Source organism: Cucumis melo, chromosome 7 (assembly GCF_025177605.1).
Source record: "Cucumis melo cultivar AY chromosome 7, USDA_Cmelo_AY_1.0, whole genome shotgun sequence".
In the NCBI taxonomy this organism is placed as follows: Eukaryota; Viridiplantae; Streptophyta; class Magnoliopsida; order Cucurbitales; family Cucurbitaceae; genus Cucumis; species Cucumis melo.
In genome coordinates, this window is record NC_066863.1 from 29,895,542 (window position 1) to 29,912,977 (window position 17,436).

Consider the following 17,436-nt stretch of genomic DNA (forward strand, 5'->3'; position numbering starts at 1 on the left):
TTGGATCGCACCACAGTTCTCCCTCCAACGAGCTCGCTTCCCGACCTATACCTCCGGAAAACGTGTCAGGGAGCATGCCAGGAGTGTGGGTTGAAGTCCTCGGAGCACGAGACCCGAAGATCGAAAGACTTATGACCAATACGGAGCAAAGGGAAGAAACCGTCGGGGGACCGCTTTTTACCCCAGGACGAGAAAACTGAGTCCGGGGCATTCCCGCTCGCGTTTTCTTGGGACGAGCACCGGAAGTCCTCGAGCTCAGCCCGTTTCCTTCGCTGCAAGTGCATTTCCAGTGGTTTCTGACACCGGACGAGCGTTCGCCACTCGTTGGAAGCTTCGGCCATCTTTTGGACCGTTTTGGGTCGCACCACAGTTCTCCCTCCAACGAGCTCGCTTCCCGACCTATACCTCCGGAAAACGTGTCAGGGAGCATGCCAGGAGTGTGGGTTGAAGTCCTCGGAGCACGAGACCCGAAGATCGAAAGACTTATGACCAATACGGAGCAAAGGGAAGAAACCGTCGGGGGACCGCTTTTTACCCGAGGACGAGAAAACTGAGTCCGGGGCATTCCCGCTCGCGTTTTCTTGGGACGAGCACCGGAAGTCCTCGAGCTCAGCCCGTTTCCTTCGCTGCAAGTGCATTTCCAGTGGTTTCTGACACCGGACGAGCGTTCGCCACTCGTTGGAAGCTTCGGCCATCTTTTGGACCGTTTTGGGTCGCACCACAGTTCTCCCTCCAACGAGCTCGCTTCCCGACCTATACCTCCGGAAAACGTGTCAGGGAGCATGCCAGGAGTGTGGGTTGAAGTCCTCGGAGCACGAGACCCGAAGATCGAAAGACTTATGACCAATACGGAGCAAACGGAAGAAACCGTCGGGGGACCGCTTTTTACCCCAGGACGAGAAAACTGAGTCCGGGGCATTCCCGCTCGCGTTTTCTTGGGACGAGCACCGGAAGTCCTCGAGCTCAGCCCGTTTCCTTCGCTGCAAGTGCATTTCCAGTGGTTTCTGACACCGGACGAGCGTTCGCCACTCGTTGGAAGCTTCGGCCATCTTTTGGACCGTTTTGGGTCGCACCACAGTTCTCCCTCCAACGAGCTCGCTTCCCGACCTATACCTCCGGAAAACGTGTCAGGGAGCATGCCAGGAGTGTGGGTTGAAGTCCTCGGAGCACGAGACCGGAAGATCGAAAGACTTATGACCAATACGGAGCAAAGGGAAGAAACCGTCGGGGGACCGCTTTTTACCCGAGGACGAGAAAACTGAGTCCGGGGCATTCCCGCTCGCGTTTTTTTGGGACGAGCACCGGAAGTCCTCGAGCTCAGCCCGTTTCCTTCGCTGCAAGTGCATTTCCAGTGGTTTCTGACACCGGACGAGCGTTCGCCACTCGTTGGAAGCTTCGGCCATCTTTTGGACCGTTTTGGGTCGCACCACAGTTCTCCCTCCAACGAGCTCGCTTCCCGACCTATACCTCCGGAAAACGTGTCAGGGAGCATGCCAGGAGTGTGGGTTGAAGTCCTCGGAGCACGAGACCCGAAGATCGAAAGACTTATGACCAATACGGAGCAAACGGAAGAAACCGTCGGGGGACCGCTTTTTACCCCAGGACGAGAAAACTGAGTCCGGGGCATTCCCGCTCGCGTTTTCTTGGGACGAGCACCGGAAGTCCTCGAGCTCAGCCCGTTTCCTTCGCTGCAAGTGCATTTCCAGTGGTTTCTGACACCGGACGAGCGTTCGCCACTCGTTGGAAGCTTCGGCCATCTTTTGGACCGTTTTGGGTCGCACCACAGTTCTCCCTCCAACGAGCTCGCTTCCCGACCTATACCTCCGGAAAACGTGTCAGGGAGCATGCCAGGAGTGTGGGTTGAAGTCCTCGGAGCACGAGACCGGAAGATCGAAAGACTTATGACCAATACGGAGCAAAGGGAAGAAACCGTCGGGGGACCGCTTTTTACCCCAGGACGAGAAAACTGAGTCCGGGGCATTCCCGCTCGCGTTTTCTTGGGACGAGCACCGGAAGTCCTCGAGCTCAGCCCGTTTCCTTCGCTGCAAGTGCATTTCCAGTGGTTTCTGACACCGGACGAGCGTTCGCCACTCGTTGGAAGCTTCGGCCATCTTTTGGACCGTTTTGGGTCGCACCACAGTTCTCCCTCCAACGAGCTCGCTTCCCGACCTATACCTCCGGAAAACGTGTCAGGGAGCATGCCAGGAGTGTGGGTTGAAGTCCTCGGAGCACGAGACCCGAAGATCGAAAGACTTATGACCAATACGGAGCAAAGGGAAGAAACCGTCGGGGGACCGCTTTTTACCCGAGGACGAGAAAACTGAGTCCGGGGCATTCCCGCTCGCGTTTTCTTGGGACGAGCACCGGAAGTCCTCGAGCTCAGCCCGTTTCCTTCGCTGCAAGTGCATTTCCAGTGGTTTCTGACACCGGACGAGCGTTCGCCACTCGTTGGAAGCTTCGGCCATCTTTTGGACCGTTTTGGGTCGCACCACAGTTCTCCCTCCAACGAGCTCGCTTCCCGACCTATACCTCCGGAAAACGTGTCAGGGAGCATGCCAGGAGTGTGGGTTGAAGTCCTCGGAGCACGAGACCCGAAGATCGAAAGACTTATGACCAATACGGAGCAAAGGGAAGAAACCGTCGGGGGACCGCTTTTTACCCCAGGACGAGAAAACTGAGTCCGGGGCATTCCCGCTCGCGTTTTCTTGGGACGAGCACCGGAAGTCCTCGAGCTCAGCCCGTTTCCTTCGCTGCAAGTGCATTTCCAGTGGTTTCTGACACCGGACGAGCGTTCGCCACTCGTTGGAAGCTTCGGCCATCTTTTGGACCGTTTTGGGTCGCACCACAGTTCTCCCTCCAACGAGCTCGCTTCCCGACCTATACCTCCGGAAAACGTGTCAGGGAGCATGCCAGGAGTGTGGGTTGAAGTCCTCGGAGCACGAGACCGAAGATCGAAAGACTTATGACCAATACGGAGCAATGGGAAGAAACCGTCGGGGGACCGCTTTTTACCCCAGGACGAGAAAACTGAGTCCGGGGCATTCCCGCTCGCGTTTTCTTGGGACGAGCACCGGAAGTCCTCGAGCTCAGCCCGTTTCCTTCGCTGCAAGTGCATTTCCAGTGGTTTCTGACACCGGACGAGCGTTCGCCACTCGTTGGAAGCTTCGGCCATCTTTTGGATCGTTTTGGGTCGCACCACAGTTCTCCCTCCAACGAGCTCGCTTCCCGACCTATACCTCCGGAAAACGTGTCAGGGAGCATGCCAGGAGTGTGGGTTGAAGTCCTCGGAGCACGAGACCCGAAGATCGAAAGACTTATGACCAATACGGAGCAAAGGGAAGAAACCGTCGGGGGACCGCTTTTTACCCCAGGACGAGAAAACTGAGTCCGGGGCATTCCCGCTCGCGTTTTCTTGGGACGAGCACCGGAAGTCCTCGAGCTCAGCCCGTTTCCTTCGCTGCAAGTGCATTTCCAGTGGTTTCTGACACCGGACGAGCGTTCGCCACTCGTTGGAAGCTTCGGCCATCTTTTGGACCGTTTTGGGTCGCACCACAGTTCTCCCTCCAACGAGCTCGCTTCCCGACCTATACCTCCGGAAAACGTGTCAGGGAGCATGCCAGGAGTGTGGGTTGAAGTCCTCGGAGCACGAGACCGGAAGATCGAAAGACTTATGACCAATACGGAGCAAAGGGAAGAAACCGTCGGGGGACCGCTTTTTACCCCAGGACGAGAAAACTGAGTCCGGGGCATTCCCGCTCGCGTTTTCTTGGGACGAGCACCGGAAGTCCTCGAGCTCAGCCCGTTTCCTTCGCTGCAAGTGCATTTCCAGTGGTTTCTGACACCGGACGAGCGTTCGCCACTCGTTGGAAGCTTCGGCCATCTTTTGGACCGTTTTGGGTCGCACCACAGTTCTCCCTCCAACGAGCTCGCTTCCCGACCTATACCTCCGGAAAACGTGTCAGGGAGCATGCCAGGAGTGTGGGTTGAAGTCCTCGGAGCACGAGACCCGAAGATCGAAAGACTTATGACCAATACGGAGCAAAGGGAAGAAACCGTCGGGGGACCGCTTTTTACCCGAGGACGAGAAAACTGAGTCCGGGGCATTCCCGCTCGCGTTTTCTTGGGACGAGCACCGGAAGTCCTCGAGCTCAGCCCGTTTCCTTCGCTGCAAGTGCATTTCCAGTGGTTTCTGACACCGGACGAGCGTTCGCCACTCGTTGGAAGCTTCGGCCATCTTTTGGACCGTTTTGGGTCGCACCACAGTTCTCCCTCCAACGAGCTCGCTTCCCGACCTATACCTCCGGAAAACGTGTCAGGGAGCATGCCAGGAGTGTGGGTTGAAGTCCTCGGAGCACGAGACCCGAAGATCGAAAGACTTATGACCAATACGGAGCAAAGGGAAGAAACCGTCGGGGGACCGCTTTTTACCCGAGGACGAGAAAACTGAGTCCGGGGCATTCCCGCTCGCGTTTTCTTGGGACGAGCACCGGAAGTCCTCGAGCTCAGCCCGTTTCCTTCGCTGCAAGTGCATTTCCAGTGGTTTCTGACACCGGACGAGCGTTCGCCACTCGTTGGAAGCTTCGGCCATCTTTTGGACCGTTTTGGGTCGCACCACAGTTCTCCCTCCAACGAGCTCGCTTCCCGACCTATACCTCCGGAAAACGTGTCAGGGAGCATGCCAGGAGTGTGGGTTGAAGTCCTCGGAGCACGAGACCGGAAGATCGAAAGACTTATGACCAATACGGAGCAAAGGGAAGAAACCGTCGGGGGACCGCTTTTTACCCCAGGACGAGAAAACTGAGTCCGGGGCATTCCCGCTCGCGTTTTCTTGGGACGAGCACCGGAAGTCCTCGAGCTCAGCCCGTTTCCTTCGCTGCAAGTGCATTTCCAGTGGTTTCTGACACCGGACGAGCGTTCGCCACTCGTTGGAAGCTTCGGCCATCTTTTGGACCGTTTTGGGTCGCACCACAGTTCTCCCTCCAACGAGCTCGCTTCCCGACCTATACCTCCGGAAAACGTGTCAGGGAGCATGCCAGGAGTGTGGGTTGAAGTCCTCGGAGCACCAGACCCGAAGATCGAAAGACTTATGACCAATACGGAGCAAAGGGAAGAAACCGTCGGGGGACCGCTTTTTACCCGAGGACGAGAAAACTGAGTCCGGGGCATTCCCGCTCGCGTTTTCTTGGGACGAGCACCGGAAGTCCTCGAGCTCAGCCCGTTTCCTTCGCTGCAAGTGCATTTCCAGTGGTTTCTGACACCGGACGAGCGTTCGCCACTCGTTGGAAGCTTCGGCCATCTTTTGGACCGTTTTGGGTCGCACCACAGTTCTCCCTCCAACGAGCTCGCTTCCCGACCTATACCTCCGGAAAACGTGTCAGGGAGCATGCCAGTTGTGTGGGTTGAAGTCCTCGGAGCACGAGACCCGACGATCGAAAGACTTATGACCAATACGGAGCAAAGGGAAGAAACCGTCGGGGGACCGCTTTTTACCCCAGGACGAGAAAACTGAGTCCGGGGCATTCCCGCTCGCGTTTTCTTGGGACGAGCACCGGAAGTCCTCGAGCTCAGCCCGTTTCCTTCGCTGCAAGTGCATTTCCAGTGGTTTCTGACACCGGACGAGCGTTCGCCACTCGTTGGAAGCTTCGGCCATCTTTTGGACCGTTTTGGGTCGCACCACAGTTCTCCCTCCAACGAGCTCGCTTCCCGACCTATACCTCCGGAAAACGTGTCAGGGAGCATGCCAGGAGTGTGGGTTGAAGTCCTCGGAGCACGAGACCCGAAGATCGAAAGACTTATGACCAATACGGAGCAAAGGGAAGAAACCGTCGGGGGACCGCTTTTTACCCCAGGACGAGAAAACTGAGTATGGGGCATTCCCGCTCGCGTTTTCTTGGGACGAGCACCGGAATTCCTCGAGCTCAGCCCGTTTCCTTCGCTGCAAGTGCATTTCCAGTGGTTTCTGACACCGGACGAGCGTTCGCCACTCGTTGGAAGCTTCGGCCATCTTTTGGACCGTTTTGGGTCGCACCACAGTTCTCCCTCCAACGAGCTCGCTTCCTGACCTATACCTCCGGAAAACGTGTCAGGGAGCATGCCAGGAGTGTGGGTTGAAGTCCTCGGAGCACGAGACCCGACGATCGAAAGACTTATGACCAATACGGAGCAAAGGGAAGAAACCGTCGGGGGACCGCTTTTTACCCCAGGACGAGAAAACTGAGTCCGGGGCATTCCCGCTCGCGTTTTCTTGGGACGAGCACCGGAAGTCCTCAAGCTCAGCCCGTTTCCTTCGCTGCAAGTGCATTTCCAGTGGTTTCTGACACCGGACGAGCGTTCGCCACTCGTTGGAAGCTTCGGCCATCTTTTGGACCGTTTTGGGTCGCACCACAGTTCTCCCTCCAACGAGCTCGCTTCCCGACCTATACCTCCAGAAAACGTGTCAGGGAGCATGCCAGGAGTGTGGGTTGAAGTCCTCGGAGCACGAGACCCGAAGATCGAAAGACTTATGACCAATACGGAGCAAAGGGAAGAAACCGTCGGGGGACCGCTTTTTACCCCAGGACGAGAAAACTGAGTCCGGGGCATTCCCGCTCGCGTTTTCTTGGGACGAGCACCGGAAGTCCTCGAGCTCAGCCCGTTTCCTTCGCTGCAAGTGCATTTCCAGTGGTTTCTGACACCGGACGAGCGTTCGCCACTCGTTGGAAGCTTCGGCCATCTTTTGGACCGTTTTGGGTCGCACCACAGTTCTCCCTCCAACGAGCTCGCTTCCCGACCTATACCTCCAGAAAACGTGTCAGGGAGCATGCCAGGAGTGTGGGTTGAAGTCCTCGGAGCACGAGACCCGACGATCGAAAGACTTATGACCAATACGGAGCAAAGGGAAGAAACCGTCGGGGGACCGCTTTTTACCCCAGGACGAGAAAACTGAGTCCGGGGCATTCCCGCTCGCGTTTTCTTGGGACGAGCACCGGAAGTCCTCGAGCTCAGCCCGTTTCCTTCGCTGCAAGTGCATTTCCAGTGGTTTCTGACACCGGACGAGCGTTCGCCACTCGTTGGAAGCTTCGGCCATCTTTTGGACCGTTTTGGGTCGCACCACAGTTCTCCCTCCAACGAGCTCGCTTCCCGACCTATACCTCTGGAAAACGTGTCAGGGAGCATGCCAGGAGTGTGGGTTGAAGTCCTCGGAGCACGAGACCCGAAGATCGAAAGACTTATGACCAATACGGAGCAAAGGGAAGAAACCGTCGGGGGACCGCTTTTTACCCCAGGACGAGAAAACTGAGTATGGGGCATTCCCGCTCGCGTTTTCTTGGGACGAGCACCGGAATTCCTCGAGCTCAGCCCGTTTCCTTCGCTGCAAGTGCATTTCCAGTGGTTTCTGACACCGGACGAGCGTTCGCCACTCGTTGGAAGCTTCGGCCATCTTTTGGACCGTTTTGGGTCGCACCACAGTTCTCCCTCCAACGAGCTCGCTTCCCGACCTATACCTCCGGAAAACGTGTCAGGGAGCATGCCAGGAGTGTGGGTTGAAGTCCTCGGAGCACCAGACCCGAAGATCGAAAGACTTATGACCAATACGGAGCAAAGGGAAGAAACCGTCGGGGGACCGCTTTTTACCCCAGGACGAGAAAACTGAGTCCGGGGCATTCCCGCTCGCGTTTTCTTGGGACGAGCACCGGAAGTCCTCAAGCTCAGCCCGTTTCCTTCGCTGCAAGTGCATTTCCAGTGGTTTCTGACACCGGACGAGCGTTCGCCACTCGTTGGAAGCTTCGGCCATCTTTTGGACCGTTTTGGGTCGCACCACAGTTCTCCCTCCAACGAGCTCGCTTCCCGACCTATACCTCCAGAAAACGTGTCAGGGAGCATGCCAGGAGTGTGGGTTGAAGTCCTCGGAGCACGAGACCCGAAGATCGAAAGACTTATGACCAATACGGAGCAAAGGGAAGAAACCGTCGGGGGACCGCTTTTTACCCCAGGACGAGAAAACTGAGTCCGGGACATTCCCGCTCGCGTTTTCTTGGGACGAGCACCGGAAGTCCTCGAGCTCAGCCTGTTTCGTTCGCTGCAAGTGCATTTCCAGTGGTTTCTGACACCGGACGAGCGTTCGCCACTCGTTGGAAGCTTCGGCCATCTTTTGGACCGTTTTGGGTCGCACCACAGTTCTCCCTCCAACGAGCTCGCTTCCCGACCTATACCTCTGGAAAACGTGTCAGGGAGCATGCCAGGAGTGTGGGTTGAAGTCCTCGGAGCACGAGACCCGAAGATCGAAAGACTTATGACCAATACGGAGCAAAGGGAAGAAACCGTCGGGGGACCGCTTTTTACCCCAGGACGAGAAAACTGAGTATGGGGCATTCCCGCTCGCGTTTTCTTGGGACGAGCACCGGAAGTCCTCGAGCTCAGCCCGTTTCCTTCGCTGCAAGTGCATTTCCAGTGGTTTCTGACACCGGACGAGCGTTCGCCACTCGTTGGAAGCTTCGGCCATCTTTTGGACCGTTTTGGGTCGCACCACAGTTCTCCCTCCAACGAGCTCGCTTCCCGACCTATACCTCCGGAAAACGTGTCAGGGAGCATGCTAGGAGTGTGGGTTGAAGTCCTCGGAGCACGAGACCCGAAGATCGAAAGACTTATGACCAATACGGAGCAAAGGGAAGAAACCGTCGGGGGACCGCTTTTTACCCCAGGACGAGAAAACTGAGTCCGGGGCATTCCCGCTCGCGTTTTCTTGGAACGAGCACCGGAAGTCCTCGAGCTCAGCCCGTTTCCTTCGCTGCAAGTGCATTTCCAGTGGTTTCTGACACCGGACGAGCGTTTGCCACTCGTTGGAAGCTTCGGCCATCTTTTGGACCGTTTTGGGTCGCACCACAGTTCTCCCTCCAACGAGCTCGCTTCCCGACCTATACCTCCGGAAAACGTGTCAGGGAGCATGCCAGGAGTGTGGGTTGAAGTCCTCGGAGCACGAGACCCGAAGATCGAAAGACTTATGACCAATACGGAGCAAAGGGAAGAAACCGTCGGGGGACCGCTTTTTACCCCAGGACGAGAAAACTGAGTCCGGGGCATTCCCGCTCGCGTTTTCTTGGGACGAGCACCGGAAGTCCTCGAGCTCAGCCCGTTTCCTTCGCTGCAAGTGCATTTCCAGTGGTTTCTGACACCGGACGAGCGTTCGCCACTCGTTGGAAGCTTCGGCCATCTTTTGGACCGTTTTGGGTCGCACCACAGTTCTCTCTCCAACGAGCTCGTTTCCCGACCTATACCTCCGGAAAACGTGTCAGGGAGCATGCCAGGAGTGTGGGTTGAAGTCCTCGGAGCACGAGACCCGAAGATCGAAAGACTTATGACCAATACGGAGCAAAGGGAAGAAACCGTCGGGGGACCGCTTTTTACCCCAGGACGAGAAAACTGATCCGGGGCATTCCCGCTCGTGTTTTCTTGGAACGAGCACCGGAAGTCCTCGAGCTCAGCCCGTTTCCTTCGCTGCAAGTGCATTTCCAGTGGTTTCTGACACCGGACGAGCGTTCGCCACTCGTTGGAAGCTTCGGCCATCTTTTGGACCGTTTTGGGTCGCACCACAGTTCTCCCTCCAACGAGCTCGCTTCCCGACCTATACCTCCGGAAAACGTGTCAGGGAGCATGCCAGGAGTGTGGGTTGAAGTCCTCGGAGCACGAGACCCGAAGATCGAAAGACTTATGACCAATACGGAGCAAAGGGAAGAAACCGTCGGGGGACCGCGTTTTACCCCAGGACGAGAAAACTGAGTCCGGGGCATTCCCGCTCGCGTTTTCTTGGGACGAGCACCGAAAGTCCTCGAGCTCAGCCCGTTTCCTTCGCTGCAAGTGCATTTCCAGTGGTTTCTGACACCGGACGAGCGTTCGCCACTCGTTGGAAGCTTCGGCCATCTTTTGGACCGTTTTGGGTCGCACCACAGTTCTCTCTCCAACGAGCTCGTTTCCCGACCTATACCTCCGGAAAACGTGTCAGGGAGCATGCCAGGAGTGTGGGTTGAAGTCCTCGGAGCACGAGACCCGAAGATCGAAAGACTTATGACCAATACGGAGCAAAGGGAAGAAACCGTCGGGGGACCGCTTTTTACCCCAGGACGAGAAAACTGAGTCCGGGGCATTCCCGCTCGCGTTTTCATGGGACGAGCACCGGAAGTCCTCGAGCTCAGCCCGTTTCCTTCGCTGCAAGTGCATTTCCAGTGGTTTCTGACACCGGACGAGCGTTCGCCACTCGTTGGAAGCTTCGGCCATCTTTTGGACCGTTTTGGGTCGCACCACAGTTCTCCCTCCAACGAGCTCGCTTCCCGACCTATACCTCCGGAAAACGTGTCAGGGAGCATGCCAGGAGTGTGGGTTGAAGTCCTCGGAGCACGAGACCCGAAGATCGAAAGACTTATGACCAATACGGAGCAAAGGGAAGAAACCGTCGGGGGACCGCGTTTTACCCCAGGACGAGAAAACTGAGTCCGGGGCATTCCCGCTCGCGTTTTCTTGGGACGAGCACCGGAAGTCCTCGAGCTCAGCCCGTTTCCTTCGCTGCAAGTGCATTTCCAGTGGTTTCTGACACCGGACGAGCGTTCGCCACTCGTTGGAAGCTTCGGCCATCTTTTGGACCGTTTTGGGTCGCACCACAGTTCTCCCTCCAACGAGCTCGCTTCCCGACCTATACCTCCGGAAAACGTGTCAGGGAGCATGCCAGGAGTGTGGGTTGAAGTCCTCGGAGCACGAGACCCGAAGATCGAAAGACTTGTGACCAATACGGAGCAAAGGGAAGAAACCGTCGGGGGACCGCGTTTTACCCCAGGACGAGAAAACTGAGTCCGGGGGATTCCCGCTCGCGTTTTCTTGGGACGAGCACCGGAAGTCCTCGAGCTCAGCCCGTTTCCTTCGCTGCAAGTGCATTTCCAGTGGTTTCTGACACCGGACGAGCGTTCGCCACTCGTTGGAAGCTTCGGCCATCTTTTGGACCGTTTTGGGTCGCACCACAGTTCTCCCTCCAACGAGCTCGCTTCCCGACCTATACCTCCGGAAAACGTGTCAGGGAGCATGCCAGGAGTGTGGGTTGAAGTCCTTGGAGCACGAGACCCGAAGATCGAAAGACTTATGACCAATACGGAGCAAAGGGAAGAAACCGTCGGGGGACCGCTTTTTACCCCAGGACGAGAAAACTGAGTCCGGGGCATTCCCGCTCGCGTTTTCTTGGGACGAGCACCGGAAGTCCTCGAGCTCAGCCCGTTTCCTTCGCTGCAAGTGCATTTCCAGTGGTTTCTGACACCGGACGAGCGTTCGCCACTCGTTGGAAGCTTCGGCCATCTTTTGGACCGTTTTGGGTCGCACCACAGTTCTCCCTCCAACGAGCTCGCTTCCCGACCTATACCTCCGGAAAACGTGTCAGGGAGCATGCCAGGAGTGTGGGTTGAAGTCCTCGGAGCACGAAACCCGAAGATCGAAAGACTTATGACCAATACGGAGCAAAGGGAAGAAACCGTCGGGGGACCGCTTTTTACCCCAGGACGAGAAAACTGAGTCCGGGGCATTCCCGCTCGCGTTTTCTTGGGACGAGCACCGGAAGTCCTCGAGCTCAGCCCGTTTCCTTCGCTGCAAGTGCATTTCCAGTGGTTTCTGACACCGGACGAGCGTTCGCCACTCGTTGGAAGCTTCGGCCATCTTTTGGACCGTTTTGGGTCGCACCACAGTTCTCCCTCCAACGAGCTCGCTTCCCGACCTATACCTCCGGAAAACGTGTCAGGGAGCATGCCAGGAGTGTGGGTTGAAGTCCTCGGAGCACGAGACCCGAAGATCGAAAGACTTATGACCAATACGGAGCAAAGGGAAGAAACCGTCGGGGGACCGCGTTTTACCCCAGGACGAGAAAACTGAGTCCGGGGCATTCCCGCTCGCGTTTTCTTGGGACGAGCACCGGAAGTCCTCGAGCTCAGCCCGTTTCCTTCGCTGCAAGTGCATTTCCAGTGGTTTCTGACACCGGACGAGCGTTCGCCACTCGTTGGAAGCTTCGCCCATCTTTTGGACCGTTTTGGGTCGCACCACAGTTCTCTCTCCAACGAGCTCGTTTCCCGACCTATACCTCCGGAAAACGTGTCAGGGAGCATGCCAGGAGTGTGGGTTGAAGTCCTCGGAGCACGAGACCCGAAGATCGAAAGACTTATGACCAATACGGAGCAAAGGGAAGAAACCGTCGGGGGACCGCTTTTTACCCCAGGACGAGAAAACTGAGTCCGGGGCATTCCCGCTCGCGTTTTCATGGGACGAGCACCGGAAGTCCTCGAGCTCAGCCCGTTTCCTTCGCTGCAAGTGCATTTCCAGTGGTTTCTGACACCGGACGAGCGTTCGCCACTCGTTGGAAGCTTCGGCCATCTTTTGGACCGTTTTGGGTCGCACCACAGTTCTCCCTCCAACGAGCTCGCTTCCCGACCTATACCTTCGGAAAACGTGTCAGGGAGCATGCCAGGAGTGTGGGTTGAAGTCCTCGGAGCACGAGACCCGAAGATCGAAAGACTTGTGACCAATACGGAGCAAAGGAAAGAAACCGTCGGGGGACCGCTTTTTACCCCAGGACGAGAAAACTGAGTCCGGGGCATTCCCGCTCGCGTTTTCTTGGGACGAGCACCGGAAGTCCTCGAGCTCAGCCCGTTTCCTTCGCTGCAAGTGCATTTCCAGTGGTTTCTGACACCGGACGAGCGTTCGCCACTCGTTGGAAGCTTCGGCCATCTTTTGGACCGTTTTGGGTCGCACCACAGTTCTCCCTCCAACGAGCTCGCTTCCCGACCTATACCTCCGGAAAACGTGTCAGGGAGCATGCCAGGAGTGTGGGTTGAAGTCCTCGGAGCACGAGACCTGAAGATCGAAAGACTTATGACCAATACGGAGCAAAGGGAAGAAACCGTCGGGGGACCGCTTTTTACCCCAGGACGAGAAAACTGAGTCCGGGGCATTCCCGCTCGCGTTTTCTTGGGACGAGCACCGGAAGTCCTCGAGCTCAGCCCGTTTCCTTCGCTGCAAGTGCATTTCCAGTGGTTTCTGACACCGGACGAGCGTTCGCCACTCGTTGGAAGCTTCGGACATCTTTTGGACCGTTTTGGGTCGCACCACAGTTCTCCCTCCAACGAGCTCGCTTCCCGACCTATACCTCCGGATAACGTGTCAGGGAGCATGCCAGGAGTGTGGGTTGAAGTCCTCGGAGCACGAGACCCGAAGATCGAAAGACTTATGACCAATACGGAGCAAAGGGAAGAAACCGTCGGGGGACCGCTTTTTACCCCAGGACGAGAAAACTGAGTCCGGGGCATTCCCGCTCGCGTTTTCTTGGGACGAGCACCGGAAGTCCTCGAGCTCAGCCCGTTTCCTTCGCTGCAAGTGCATTTCCAGTGGTTTCTGACACCGGACGAGCGTTCGCCACTCGTTGGAAGCTTCGGCCATATTTTGGACCGTTTTGGGTCGCACCACAGTTCTCCCTCCAACGAGCTCGCTTCCCGACCTATACCTCCGAAAAACGTGTCAGGGAGCATGCCAGGAGTGTGGGTTGAAGTCCTCGGAGCACGAGACCCGAAGATCGAAAGACTTATGACCAACACGGAGCAAAGGGAAGAAACCGTCGGGGGACCGCTTTTTACCCCAGGACGAGAAAACTGAGTCCGGGGCATTCCCGCTCGCGTTTTCTTGGGACGAGCACCGGAAGTCCTCGAGCTCAGCCCGTTTCCTTCGCTACAAGTGCATTTCCAGTGGTTTCTGACACCGGACGAGCGTTCGCCACTCGTTGGAAGCTTCGGCCATCTTTTGGACCGTTTTGGGTCGCACCACAGTTCTCCCTCCAACGAGCTCGCTTCCCGACCTATACCTCCAGAAAACGTGTCAGGGAGCATGCCAGGAGTGTGGGTTGAAGTCCTCGGAGCACGAGACCCGAAGATCGAAAGACTTATGACCAATACGGAGCAAAGGGAAGAAACCGTCGGGGGACCGCTTTTTACGCCAGGACGAGGAAACTGAGTCCGGGGCATTCCCGCTCGCGTTTTCTTGGGACGAGCACCGGAAGTCGTCGAGCTCAGCCCGTTTCCTTCGCTGCAAGTGCATTTCCAGTGGTTTCTGACACCGGACGAGCGTTCGCCACTCGTTGGAAGCTTCGGCCATCTTTTGGACCGTTTTGGGTCGCACCACAGTTCTCCCTCCAACGAGCTCGCTTCCCGACCTATACCTCCGGAAAACGTGTCAGGGAGCATGCCAGGAGTGTGGGTTGAAGTCCTCGGAGCACGAGACCCGAAGATCGAAAGACTTATGACCAATACGGAGCAAAGGGAAGAAACCGTCGGGGGACCGCTTTTTACCCCAGGACGAGAAAACTGAGTCCGGGGCATTCCCGCTCGCATTTTCTTGGGACGAGCACCGGAAGTCCTCGAGCTCAGCCCGTTTCCTTCGCTGCAAGTGCATTTCGAGTGGTTTCTGACACCGGACGAGCGTTCGCCACTCGTTGGAAGCTTCGGCCATCTTTTCGACCGTTTTCTGTCGCACCACAGTTCTCCCTCCAACGAGCTCGCTTCCCGACCTATACCTCCGGAAAACGTGTCAGGGAGCATGCCAGGAGTGTGGGTTGAAGTCCTCGGAGCACGAGACCCGAAGATCGAAAGACTTATGACCAATACGGAGCAAAGGGAAGAAACCGTCGGGGGACCGCTTTTTACCCCAGGACGAGAAAACTGAGTCCGAGGCATTCCCCTCGCGTTTTCTTGGGACGAGCACCGGAAGTCCTCGAGCTCAGCCCGTTTCCTTCGCTGCAAGTGCATTTCCAGTGGTTTCTGACACCGGACGAGCGTTCGCCACTCGTTGGAAGCTTCGGCCATCATTTGGACCGTTTTGGGTCGCACCACAGTTCTCCCTCCAACGAGCTCGCTTCCCAACCTATACCTCCGGAAAACGTGTCAGGGAGCATGCCAGGAGTGTGGGTTGAAGTCCTCGGAGCACGAGACCCGAAGATCGAAAGACTTATGACCAATACAGAGCAAAGGGAAGAAACCGTCGGGGGACCGCTTTTTACCCCAGGACGAGAAAACTGAGTCCGGGGCATTCCCGCTCGCGTTTTCTTGGGACGAGCACCGGAAGTCCTCGAGCTCAGCCCGTTTCCTTCGCTGCAAGTGCATTTCCAGTGGTTTCTGACACCGGACGAGCGTTCGCCACTCGTTGGAAGCTTCGGCCATATTTTGGACCGTTTTGGGTCGCACCACAGTTCTCCCTCCAACGAGCTCGCTTCCCGACCTATACCTCCGGATAACGTGTCAGGGAGCATGCCAGGAGTGTGGGTTGAAGTTCTCGGCGCACGAGACCCGAAGATCGAAAGACTTATGACCAATACGGAGCAAAGGGAAGAAACCGTCGGGGGACCGCTTTTTACCCCAGGACGAGAAAACTGAGTCCGGGGCATTCCCGCTGGCGTTTTCTTGGGACGAGCACCGGAAGTCCTCGAGCTCAGCCCGTTTCCTTCGCTGCAAGTGCATTTCCAGTGGTTTCTGACACAGGACGAGCGTTCGCCACTCGTTGGAAGCTTCGGCCATCTTTTGGACCGTTTTGGGTCGCACCACAGTTCTCCCTCCAACGAGCTCGCTTCCCGACCTATACCTCCGGAAAACGTGTCAGGGAGCATGCCAGGAGTGTGGGTTGAAGTCCTCGGAGCACGAGATCCGAAGATCGAAAGACTTATGACCAATACGGAGCAAAGGGAAGAAACCGTCGGGGGACCGCTTTTTACCCCAGGACGAGAAAATTGAGTCCGGGGCATTCCCGCTCGCGTTTTCTTGGGACGAGCACCGGAAGTCCTCGAGCTCAGCCCGTTTCCTTCGCTGCAAGTGCATTTCCAGTGGTTTCTGACACCGGACGAGCGTTCGCCACTCGTTGGAAGCTTCGGCCATCTTTTGGACCGTTTTGGGTCGCACCACAGTTCTCCCTCCAACGAGCTCGCTTCCCGACCTATACCTCCGGAAAACGTGTCAGGGAGCATGCCAGGAGTGTGGGTTGAAGTCCTCGGAGCACGAGACCTGAAGATCGAAAGACTTATGACCAATACGGAGCAAAGGGAAGAAACCGTCGGGGGACCGCTTTTTACCCCAGGACGAGAAAACTGAGTCCGGGGCATTCCCGCTCGCGTTTTCTTGGGACGAGCACCGGAAGTCCTCGAGCTCAGCCCGTTTCCTTCGCTGCAAGTGCATTTCCAGTGGTTTCTGACACCGGACGAGCGTTCGCCACTCGTTGGAAGCTTCGGACATCTTTTGGACCGTTTTGGGTCGCACCACAGTTCTCCCTCCAACGAGCTCGCTTCCCGACCTATACCTCCGGATAACGTGTCAGGGAGCATGCCAGGAGTGTGGGTTGAAGTCCTCGGAGCACGAGACCCGAAGATCGAAAGACTTATGACCAATACGGAGCAAAGGGAAGAAACCGTCGGGGGACCGCTTTTTACCCCAGGACGAGAAAACTGAGTCCGGGGCATTCCCGCTCGCGTTTTCTTGGGACGAGCACCGGAAGTCCTCGAGCTCAGCCCGTTTCCTTCGCTGCAAGTGCATTTCCAGTGGTTTCTGACACCGGACGAGCGTTCGCCACTCGTTGGAAGCTTCGGCCATATTTTGGACCGTTTTGGGTCGCACCACAGTTCTCCCTCCAACGAGCTCGCTTCCCGACCTATACCTCCGAAAAACGTGTCAGGGAGCATGCCAGGAGTGTGGGTTGAAGTCCTCGGAGCACGAGACCCGAAGATCGAAAGACTTATGACCAACACGGAGCAAAGGGAAGAAACCGTCGGGGGACCGCTTTTTACCCCAGGACGAGAAAACTGAGTCCGGGGCATTCCCGCTCGCGTTTTCTTGGGACGAGCACCGGAAGTCCTCGAGCTCAGCCCGTTTCCTTCGCTGCAAGTGCATTTCCAGTGGTTTCTGACACCGGACGAGCGTTCGCCACTCGTTGGAAGCTTCGGCCATCTTTTGGACCGTTTTGGGTCGCACCACAGTTCTCCCTCCAACGAGCTCGCTTCCCGACCTATACCTCCGGAAAACGTGTCAGGGAGCATGCCAGGAGTGTGGGTTGAAGTCCTCGGAGCACGAGACCCGAAGATCGAAAGACTTATGACCAATACGGAGCAAAGGGAAGAAACCGTCGGGGGACCGCTTTTTACCCCAGGACGAGAAAACTGAGTCCGGGGCATTCCCGCTCGCGTTTTCTTGGGACGAGCACCGGAAGTCCTCGAGCTCAGCCCGTTTTCTTCGCTGCAAGTGCATTTCCAGTGGTTTCTGACACAGGACGAGCGTTCGCCACTCGTTGGAAGCTTCGGCCATCTTTTGGACCGTTTTGGGTCGCACCACAGTTCTCCCTCCAACGAGCTCGCTTCCCGACCTATACCTCCGGAAAACGTGTCAGGGAGCATGCCAGGAGTGTGGGTTG